The sequence below is a fragment of the Melopsittacus undulatus genome, chromosome 4 (assembly GCF_012275295.1).
Source record: "Melopsittacus undulatus isolate bMelUnd1 chromosome 4, bMelUnd1.mat.Z, whole genome shotgun sequence".
Taxonomy (NCBI): Eukaryota; Metazoa; Chordata; class Aves; order Psittaciformes; family Psittaculidae; genus Melopsittacus; species Melopsittacus undulatus.
The window spans coordinates 106,640,365-106,650,928 of NC_047530.1; positions in this window are offsets into that span (position 1 = coordinate 106,640,365).

Here is a 10,564-nt window from a genome sequence, read left to right on the forward strand (position 1 = left end):
GTGCTGCAAGGGCTGGAGCAGCTCTGCTCTGGAGCCAGGCTGAGAGAGCTGGGCTGGGGCAGCCTGGACAAGAGAAGGCTCCTGAAGGGGAGACCTGAGAGCAGCTCCAGTGCCTGAAGAGGTGACACAAAATCTGGTGAGGGGCTTTTTACAAGGGCCTTTACAAACTGTTCTGTGATTCTGTGACTTTATCTCCCTTCCTACTGAAAACCTGCAGTGTTATTTGGGGACAGATAGTCATCATTAAAGCCTTAACAAGAAGCTGCTGTAAGAAATGCTGCAGTCACAGAAAACAGGTCCCCTGGGCTATGAATGTGATGCTCTAAGTAATGCCACCTGTGCCCTACCCACTGGTGAGAGACTGGTGCCCTGAGGTTAGCTGGGCTATTTAAATCAATATTTCCTCCAATTAACATGTTAATGCTAAGTGTTCTCTGGAGGATCTTCTGAACCTGATGCTTCCAACTGCTGCTCTGATGCAGCCTGATTTTTATTTGTATAATGGGAGACTATCTGTGCCCAAACCCATGTCTGAAGACATTTGTGAAGATCTGAAGGCTGTTGAGAAGATACGGTGCTTTGTTTGGTGCAAGTGTTGAAAAGCAAATGCCTTTACTCTCCTGTGAGGAGACTGCAGTGTCGAATGGCATGAATGCTTCCAGATAAGCCCATTGGTAACCAAGTGTTGATTTTATTTCTCATCTTTAATTCTGTTAAATTGTATGTTCTTTGAAAGTAAGTTCATTGAAGGATGAAAGTGCTCCCACTGACTTCTTTTCCACAAGGACTTCATCCTCATGGCATTGCAACAGAGAACGTGGGCAGGAACCAGAGGTAGTTGGGTCTGTTCCCCACCTGAAGCCACGGAAGAAGTGAAGGGCACAGACAGAAAAAGTACATAATGTGCAGAATAAATCGATATAAAGAAGCAACCAGAGAAGTGAAAAACTAATCAGCTTCCATTCAAAGGTCACATGTTTGTGGCTACTCCTTCTAAATGCCAAGTCAGACTCTGATGTAGTCCAGTTTTGTATTAGGAGCTTGTGGAAGATTAAATCTTCAGGTGGAAAGTTTTATGCATGAATTCCAAGAAGAAACGGGAGACTCTGATTTCCAAATGAGTGAATGAAATTGAATCTTCCACTGCAAACTTACTTCATTTAAAAGAGCTTTTGAGCACTGCTCCTGTCGTGCTGTTTCACAAGCCGTTGCCTCTACTGCCAGGGAACGTTTCTGTGTTCTGGGAACACCTCCTTGCACATCTCTTCAGAGAAGAAGCCTAATCAGATAAACTCTCCTTGTGCTAGCAGATGTCTTGTGTAACACTGCACATTTTCAGTCACTGTGCTTCTGGACTTGTCCTGGTCCTTTCCCAGTAGATGTTATATTAATATTTATAACTTCATGCCTGCAATATGATAGATGTGTTAGAAACTCTGCCTAAAATGCTGTTTCCATAATAATGCTCCCTGATTCCTCCCTGTATGTTTTTGGGAGTGCTGTCTTTCTCAGACCAAACTAAGCATTCCTGGGCTTTTTTTTAGGTGTCAGTTTGAATTAGGGTGTGTTCCCCAGTGGTGATAGAAAAACATCCCATGAATTCTTGCTTAATAGTGGGAAATATTATTTCAAATGCCTGCTCCCATTTCAGTGCTCTTGGTGTAGCTATTTAACTGCAATGGTGTAAGTCAGAGCTTACTTTGATTTAATAGGAGCAGTCTGGTGGTTGCTTTCAGACCCTTGTAAGAGCAACCCTTAAAATATGAGCTTGTTTCTAGATTTCTATCTGATTTTCATAATTGTGAATCAGGCTTTTACAGGGAAGCCCAAAAGCTTCCCAAAGGCTAATGGAACCACTCCAGTATAAATATGATTACAAAGAGACCAGCTGGGACTCAGCATTTCCACAGTCAGAGAGGGGTTTTATTTGATCTGGATGAAGGTTACTAGCAGTGCTGTCTAACAGATTCCCATCTTCCCATGATGATGAGGAGATGAAGGAAAGCAGAAGACAGGCTGTGGGTACCACACAGTTCCTGCCAGCATAGGGAAGGGGGCTGAGGGAAAAGATGAGCATTTCTACAGTTCATTGATTCTGATGCATTACTTAGTGTTCTCCACCCTGCATGTGGGGTCTTGACCAGAGACCTGCAAGTATGTGAGTGAACATTGTCTTCTTTTGCTGCATGATGCAAACAGTGCTAAAGCAAGAGTGTAGATGGTATTCACACCATTCATCAGGACCCAGGACTTGTCCTTTAGTGCTGCTTTCCCGCTGGTCAGCCTCCAGGCTGTGCCAGTGCCTAGGGTTGTTCACCTCCAGCCCTAGGGCTTTGTAGTTGCCTTTGCTGAACTTCCCAGGACTCCCATTTCTCCAGCCTGTTGAGGTCCCTCTGACTGACAGCACAAGCATCAAACAGCACTCCCATTGTCTGTGCTTCCTTTTAGAGTTTATTCCTAACTGCAAAAGCAACCTCTGGGCTGAAAAACTTCTATTTCCTTTGCTGCAAAGCCCACAGATCTTGGCTTATTTCTGCAGTGGAAGTTTTCAGCAACCTGAAGAGAGGTGATCATCAGTTCAGGTTTTGCTCACACCAGCAATGCTCAGCTGAGCTGCTTTGGAGGGTACAAGAACCATGTGTAATGCATCTTCTTGAAGTTAAAACACAGCTCTCCCACTACACATGAGGAATGGTGCTTTCAGCTCCATGGCTTTCAAATCCTAGGACTTAATTTACATACGGAGTTTATAAAAGAAGAAACATATTTTTATGTCAGTAAATAGCTTTGGATCCATGCGTATTCAGGCAATCAAAAGTGAAGTGTGTCTGTTTAAGAGCTGGTAATAAAGAACAAAGGTCTGAGAGCAGAAGAAAGCAAGCAGTTGATCTCATGTCTCCCTTTCTGCCAAAAGAATGCTGAAATAACTTTTAATGTAATCATGTTAAAATGGTCTGATGAATGCAACTAAAGCAGTAATTATGCTTGAGACTGCTCTGAGTGCATGAGTAGCGAACGGCTTTAATCAGAAACTAGAGAGAGTGCAGGCAGAGGTAAAGTTTTCCTAAGCCAAGGCTTATTATGGGTATTGTGAAACATTTAGTTATTCATCTGCTTATAGGCCAGGGGATCATGATGCTCTTTGCATTGCAGGATGCTCTTTGTGTTGCAAGATGCTCAGATATGACTGTCCTTTCCTCAGTTTCTCCATCTGCACAATGGACTGAAAACACAGCTCTGAATTTGTAAGTAATAAGCTCTAGCCCAAGCACCATCCAGGGAGAGTCTCTTAAGTGATGAGGGGGGGAGCTATGGAAGAGAACAGAGAAACGGAGCTCAGTTTTCTGTCAATATAAAGTAGGCAGCTGCAGGGGAAGGGGAGCACAGCATGGCAGGGGGGTTGGAACTAGATGATCTTAAGGTCCTTTCCAACCCAACTATTCTATGATTCTATGTCATGGCAAATACTTCGTCTTTGTCTTTCTCCCCCCTTAGCTTCTCAGTGGAGGCTACATGTGGAGAAAATAATGACAGTGGTACTGAGTGAAAAATGGGAGTTGCAGCCGTAGAGTTGAAACAAATCACCTCAAAGGCTGCTTTGTGAAGGTGGCAGTATTCCTGCAAAGCGTCTCAGCTAAAGGGTTTGTTCAGAAACCACTTTTTCAGAACCAAGCTCTGTCAATAAACAAGATTAAGGTTGTTTTCCAGACCATCCTTTCCACAAATATATGTGGGTTGAGCCGGTGGGAGATCCTTCGCTAATAGGATTGTGGGACAAGTGTATTGATTGAAATATAATGACATCTCGTATTGAATGATTTGTGGAATCTTCTCGGGAGATAGCACACTTAGAAAATAGTGATGCTTGATTGTTGTATAAAAAGAGCTATTGCCAGAGACTAGTAACTGAACTGAGATAGTAGCTATATGGAACTAATGGGTATAAATGCCTGTGTACATTGATGTACATATTGTGTATATGTGCACACACACATATATAATAATCTATGTTATGATGATCCATATATTGATGTGAATATATATAACATACATGCAATGATCTATATATTAGAAAATAGATCCGAATTGTATCCTAAAAACTCATTAGCTTAGGCCCATGTTTGGTATTGACAGTGAGAGGTACTTTAGCTCCTCAGACATCAGGTAATCATAGTGTGGTTTTCTTTATTGCTATCTTCTTAATAAACTAAGATGTGGAAAAAGGTTAAATTACTTTGAAATCCTCTAAAATGTGTGTTCATTGAGCTTTGGTGGATTGTAAGGTTATATGCATGGGAGCCCTAGTCCCCAGATGGTGGAGCTTCCTGGTACTTAGATGGTAAGCACAGAAGCACAGGTGAACCACTCATGAGAAAAATCAACCTAAAGTCTGCAGTAAAATTCAAAGCCATGTTCTACCTATATCAATACAACTGACCTAAATTTGTGTGTGTTAAACTCTTCCAGGATAGTTTCTCATTGCTTCTTGTCTCACTTCATCATGTTGCTGGTTTTAGAACATGAAATAAATTGAAGAACAATTCAGATTTTGCATGACTCAAAACACTGTACAGGCACATGTGAAGATAGCCTGGGGGCCACCTGACCTGTAAAGGGGGGCTGGAAGCTCCTAAGGAGAAGGAAGTTGTATGAAGGTTGAAGTAGTATTAATTAGTGATAATAAAGGCTGAAATATTATTACCTCCTGGCTATTAAATTGCCACTTTCAGGTGAATTTGTGCTCTTCAGAGCTGAAAACCAGCACTGGATCTTGGCAGCCTTAGCTGTGGACATAGACAACAGTGCAGTTCCTTGCCTGTTGTGCTTATTGCTAATTCCAAATGCTTAATATTTTAAATCTCAAGCAGCACGAGGTTATGTTCTAGTGCCTGCCTGAGCAGAGCTTTCAGGTTATAAATCAGTGTCACAAGGCAGCTTCTGTGTAACGCCTGCCTGGCACAGTACAAGTCTGATCAGGTAATTCAAGGTCACTGCATTTCCCCTGCCTACTGAGTTGCTGCTGAAATCAAGAGGCATTTTCTCTATTGACTCCAGTAGGAGCCAGGTAAAAGGACATTGGCACAGCAGGGTTAGCTTGCACAATATACACTGTGTATTCACTGGCCAGTTTGAGACTATATAGAATTGTATCATAAGATGGTTTGGGTTGCAGGGGACCTACCAAGCTCATTCAATCCAACCTCCCTGCAATGAGCAGGGACATCTTAACTGGATGAGGTTGCTCAGAACCACATCCAGACTGGCCTTGAATGTCTCCAGGGACAATCTGTCCAGATTGCTCAGGTATGAGCTTTGCAGTCTTAAGGTGATGTCCTGTTACCAATACATAAGCTAAGAGCATGCTGAATGGAATGAAACTGAGACACATCTTTGAAAAGTCCTATGTGTAGAAGATAGAACAGGCATCTCTCCTGTAATATCAAGGCTCAATTTTAGACTGCCCATACCTTCCCTTTGCACTGGAAGCCACAACTGAAGCAGGAACACACCACAGCCTCAGTGTCTAGACATGCAGCTGCCCAAGAAGGAGCTGCAATAAATTGGTTTGTTTTGACTCTCAAGTTGTCCTAAGCTCAACCATCTGTGCAGAGCTGCTCCATGCACCCAGGTGCCTTATTACTCCAAACCTGGAAGATGAAAACCTGAAGTGCCAAATAGATGTGCAGACTGCGTTGCATCTTCAGCCTCCAGTCCTTTGCTTTGATAGTAGATCCCAAGTCTGACTTTTCCTCCGAGTGGAAGGAGATGCAAAGATGCAAACCCTGTAAGATAAATCAAACTGAAACATTCTGAGTGATTTTAACACATCCCCAGAATATTTTAATATCATCTCAACTTGGTGCCTTTCTTTTAAATGGATCAAGTTCAAAATGCCAGCTGCAGCAGACTGCTTATACAGCATAATTCAAGGTCGGGGTGGAAATGCAGTCGTGCTGTGTTCAAAGGGCTTGTGTCAGGGCTGCTTTTACTCAAGTGTGAATTTTGCTTAACTCAATGGACTCAATTTGCTAATTGATTCTGTGGGCACTTTGATGGTGTTTCGACAGATTCTGAGTGGTAACATCACCCTTGCAAGCCCCTTCCCCTATTTTGACCACTCAGCTCCCTACTTGTTAGTGTCTGTGCTGTTGTTTAGGAGGCCACTTGGGTTAAATGTAACCCAGCAGAAAAAGGCTTTTTCACCTGGTTCAGCTCCTGATTCTGGAGAACCAAATTACTTCTCAGCCACAACAAAGGAGGCAGCATGGGGCTGGGTATGCCAGCAGCACTGCCAAAGGCGCAAGCTTGCCAAGCTGGTCCTTGTGAGGTTTATCTGGCAACAGCTGAGAGTCCTAAATCCCTGGATAAATTTTGTCCACACTTTGCAAATGATCCATTCTATCCTCCTATATTTATCAAAACATGCCATACTTGTTGGTGTTCATCCAGCACTCAAAAATGTAGGAACTGCATTGGCAGACTGGGAATAGCACGTAGGGGTAGCAGTAACCATCACTGAACATTTCCTCTGTGAATGGCAGGATGCTTTCCCCTACACTGAGAACCAGATGCTGCTTTCCAGCACCAGGCACCACAAAACCTCAGGCTGAGAGTGAGGATGGGGAACCACCTCACAATCCTTCTCACCAGGGCACAAGAGGCTCTTCCAGGTTCACATCCCATGCGAAGGTGCAGCACAGCTACTCACACCTGCCCTCAAGCAGGAGCAAATACTCTTCCCTGTGAGGGTGCTGAGGCGCTGGCACAGGGTGCCCAGAGAAGCTGTGGCTGCCGCATCCCTGGCAGTGTTCAAGGCCAGGTTGGACACAGGGGCTTGGAGCAGCTGCTCCAGTGGAAGGGGTCCCTGCCTGTGGCAGGGGTTGGAGCTAGATGAGCTTTAAGGTCCCTTCCAACCCATGGAATGGGTACAACCTACCTGGGGTCCAGTTTACAGACCTGTCTTCTTTCCCTTTAGGTGCTCCTGAGTCTCTTCCTGAGAACCCAGCAAAGGGACACAGTGGCTTTCAGAGCAAATCACTCAAGTTATTTTGGCTTTGCAACAGGAAGTGGGGTGGTTTTGGGAGTGTGTTTCAGGAAATATGTGCCTATTGCGCCCAAATTTCCTTAGTAGCAATTGTAGGTAAGAGCTGAAGTTAGTGCATAACTGTGGACAGTAATGGACACTGACAAAAGCAAACTCTGAAGATGTTACCTTTGGTGGGAGACGTTCTGAGTTGGGAACATCTGTGTAGGAAACAGCTGACGCAGAGTTACTGTACCTCTGTTGATGCTGGTAATGTTTGAAACAAGAAAAGAGGGTTGGGTGGTAAAAAGTTAACTCAGGCTATTGAAAATACATATGAAAAATGTATGTTGCTGGTGACAGTTAAAACTGAACTGAAAATATTTATGAACTGCAATGTTATGTTGTGAAACACTCATAAAGGAAAGAGATAACAGGGCAAAACAAAAAGATTGCCTATGTGTATCTGTAACTACAGGGAAACCTCACTTGGAGCATTGTGTGCAGTTCTGGTGCCCTCAACACAAAAAGGACATGGAACTGTTGGAACAAGTCCAGAGGAGGCCACGAGGATGATCAGGGACTGGAGCACCTCCTGTATGAAGACAGGCTGAGAAAGTTGGGGCTGTTCAGCCTGGAGAAGAGAAGGCTGCGTGGAGACCTCATAGCAGCCTTCCAGTATCTAATAAGGGGCCTATAAGGATGCTGAGGGACTCTTCATTAGGGACTGTAGTGACAGGACAAGGAGTAATGGGTTAAAACTTAAACAGGGGAGGTTTAGATTGGATCTAAGGAAGAAATTCTTTACTGTTAGGGTGGTGAGGTACTGGAATGGGTTGCCCAGGGAGGTTGTGAATGCTCCATCCCTGGTGGTGTTCAAGGCCAGGTTGGACAGAACCTTGGGTGCCATGGTTTAGTGTGAGGTGTCCCTGCCCATGGCAGGGGGTTGGAACTAGATGATCTTAAGGTCCTTTCCAACCCTAACTATTCTGTGATTCTATGAAACATGTTGCAATGAAACCTGTCCCTTACAGTGTCTAGATCCAGGTGTCACCACATTGTAGAACAAATATTCAGGCCCAGAATTCTTTCCTTTTTGCTATCTGTGCTAAGAAACATTGAAGGGAGAAATAGAGGGTCTGATGATACTCAGGTGATAACTGTGAACACTGAGTGGACTATTTCTTTCTTATTATTCTAGGTAAAAACGTGGGAGAACTATTTTGTGCAACAACAGCTAGTCCAGGTATCATTTGACCAGTACCTGTGCTGACTGGACTCCTTATCCAGTATCATTTGCATCCTTTAATCTGATTTACCTGTAATGTATAAAGGATTTTTGTACACTGAAGATATGGGAGGTTTTAGCCAGGCAGTATCCTGTTGTCCACAAGCATATATTGTGGGCAGGATAACAGGTACCATTAACGCACTAGTAAAACCCCTTTAGACTGCATGTGCTGAACTCACATTGTGCCTAATTTGCTGATCAATGTATCTTGTTATGTACCATTTTCGCTAGATTTACACTGACCTTTCCTCGGATTTCAGCAGGAGGTTCATGGTTAAAGTACAAGATAATTAATGGCACAGCTAATCATAGCAGATGTTGTACTGGAAGCACTGAGGGTAAAGCAATTAGAGCTCAGCTAAGTACAAGTTAAAATAATGTGTCAACTAAAAGCATTGCAGGGATTGTGCGTGGCCACCAGTGGAACTTTGGAAGCTGGTGGGAAGGACAGAAGTGCTTCAAACCAGGCATAAATCCAGTGAGCTCAATGACAGCGCTGTACCCATCATGGCCTGAGGAGGAGCTTGGAAGATCCTGTGCTTTTGCAGGGTGTTGGGATTGTGAAGTTCACCAAATTCATTTACAACAGGAGCTGATGGCAGGATTGGGAAGGAAAAGGAAAGTTCATACGACTTTAACCTCTGGAGATTGGGAAGAAAAACAATGTGAAGAATGAATTTGGGTGTAAAGTTTCAAAACCCTTTGCAGAAAACCAGTGTCTGCAGGCTAAAATTATCTCAGATCAAATGAGGACACTGGGATAACATTGAGTGTCGTTGGGTACACCTTTGGTGGGGGGCCCGACATGCCCATAGCCAGCATTGTGTTGTCCCTCTGCCTGCTGCACCCTGAATTGTAACAGTGGCTCCAGACAGGTTCCCCGCAAGGAGCCCATCTCCACAGTGGTTCCTGCCATCACCATATGCACTGTCCACAGAAGCTGCCAGAAGTGAAGACTTGAGGTGATGTCCTTTGCTGTCTCCCCTTCTTGCTGCCAAGAGCATCCAGCACTTCCTGTACACTCTGGGCTTCTCACCTCCTTATCCTGCCAATGCAAAAGGCCTCATTTCAAAAAGCCTGCCTTGCCTGGTGCATCTTGTCTAAACTCATTTGGTTTTGGTCACGGACTCAGGCATCTTGTCTGCAGGGTCAGCAATGCCCACGTATGATGTGTCTGCTCTTCATTCCAGGTGTCTGCATATGTAACACAGACGCTCTGGTACATTATTGCAGCACCTTGCTAACCAAAGCAATATTCTGCAATGTGTTGTTTACACTGCCCACATTTATTATAATAGAAATCTCACCAGGACAGAACAGCTAATGACAGAATCACGGAATGGTTTGCTTTGGAAGGGACCTTGAAGACCATCTAGTTCCAATGGGCAGGGACCAGTGCAGCAGAATGGTTACTCTAAGTGATCATGGATCTGGATCTGAGTGGAACAAGCAGGATCTGGTGATGATACAATACACCATACTGAATTCAAATACCGGGGCAGTAACATGGAAGCCATTAATGCTATGAAGAAGGAACCCTATCAGCAAATGGTGATGGAAAAATCTTCAATGTCTGGCTTCAACTAGATGTGATCATTACAGATCTGTAATTTACAGACAAAATTAGGCTTTTGACTTGAAAACATTATTTCTACCTTAACATATGGATGTGAATGCAGAGAAAACACCAGAAGTAGAGACAGATGGGTTGTCATCTTTGTAAGCAGCTCCCTTAGGAATATACCAGGTTTCAAATGCAATGAATAAATGTCACTTGCCAAGATTTGTTAAAGAGCTTCACAACTTCCTGCCTCCAGGGCTGTGCAGACAAGGTCTGCATGAAGAGCACAGCTCTCTGGATGAATGTGTTTTGAGGCACCTAAGAGAGTGATTGAAAATCCCATTGGAATATAGAGGAGAAAAGTCTGTTCTAGATGCTTGATAAACTACAGAAATCATGCACAGCATCTCCTATGACAAGCAAGAGGAGTGGCTTAGTGCTTAGTGCCCCCAGCAACTCTGGATGCTATGTCTGGCCATGGCTGGCTCTGAACTATGCCACCCGTGTTTGCTACTGATAAAAGAGTGTTCCCATCCAACCTTCCCCATTACCCAGTGGTAAACATCATGTGCCAGTGGAAACCTGCAATGCAAAGGTAAGAAAATTGTCATTTCTTGCTCTCCTGAGTGCACTTTAAAATAACAACGAGCTCCACAGTCTTTTAGCTTTTCATACTGAGCGTCCAGAA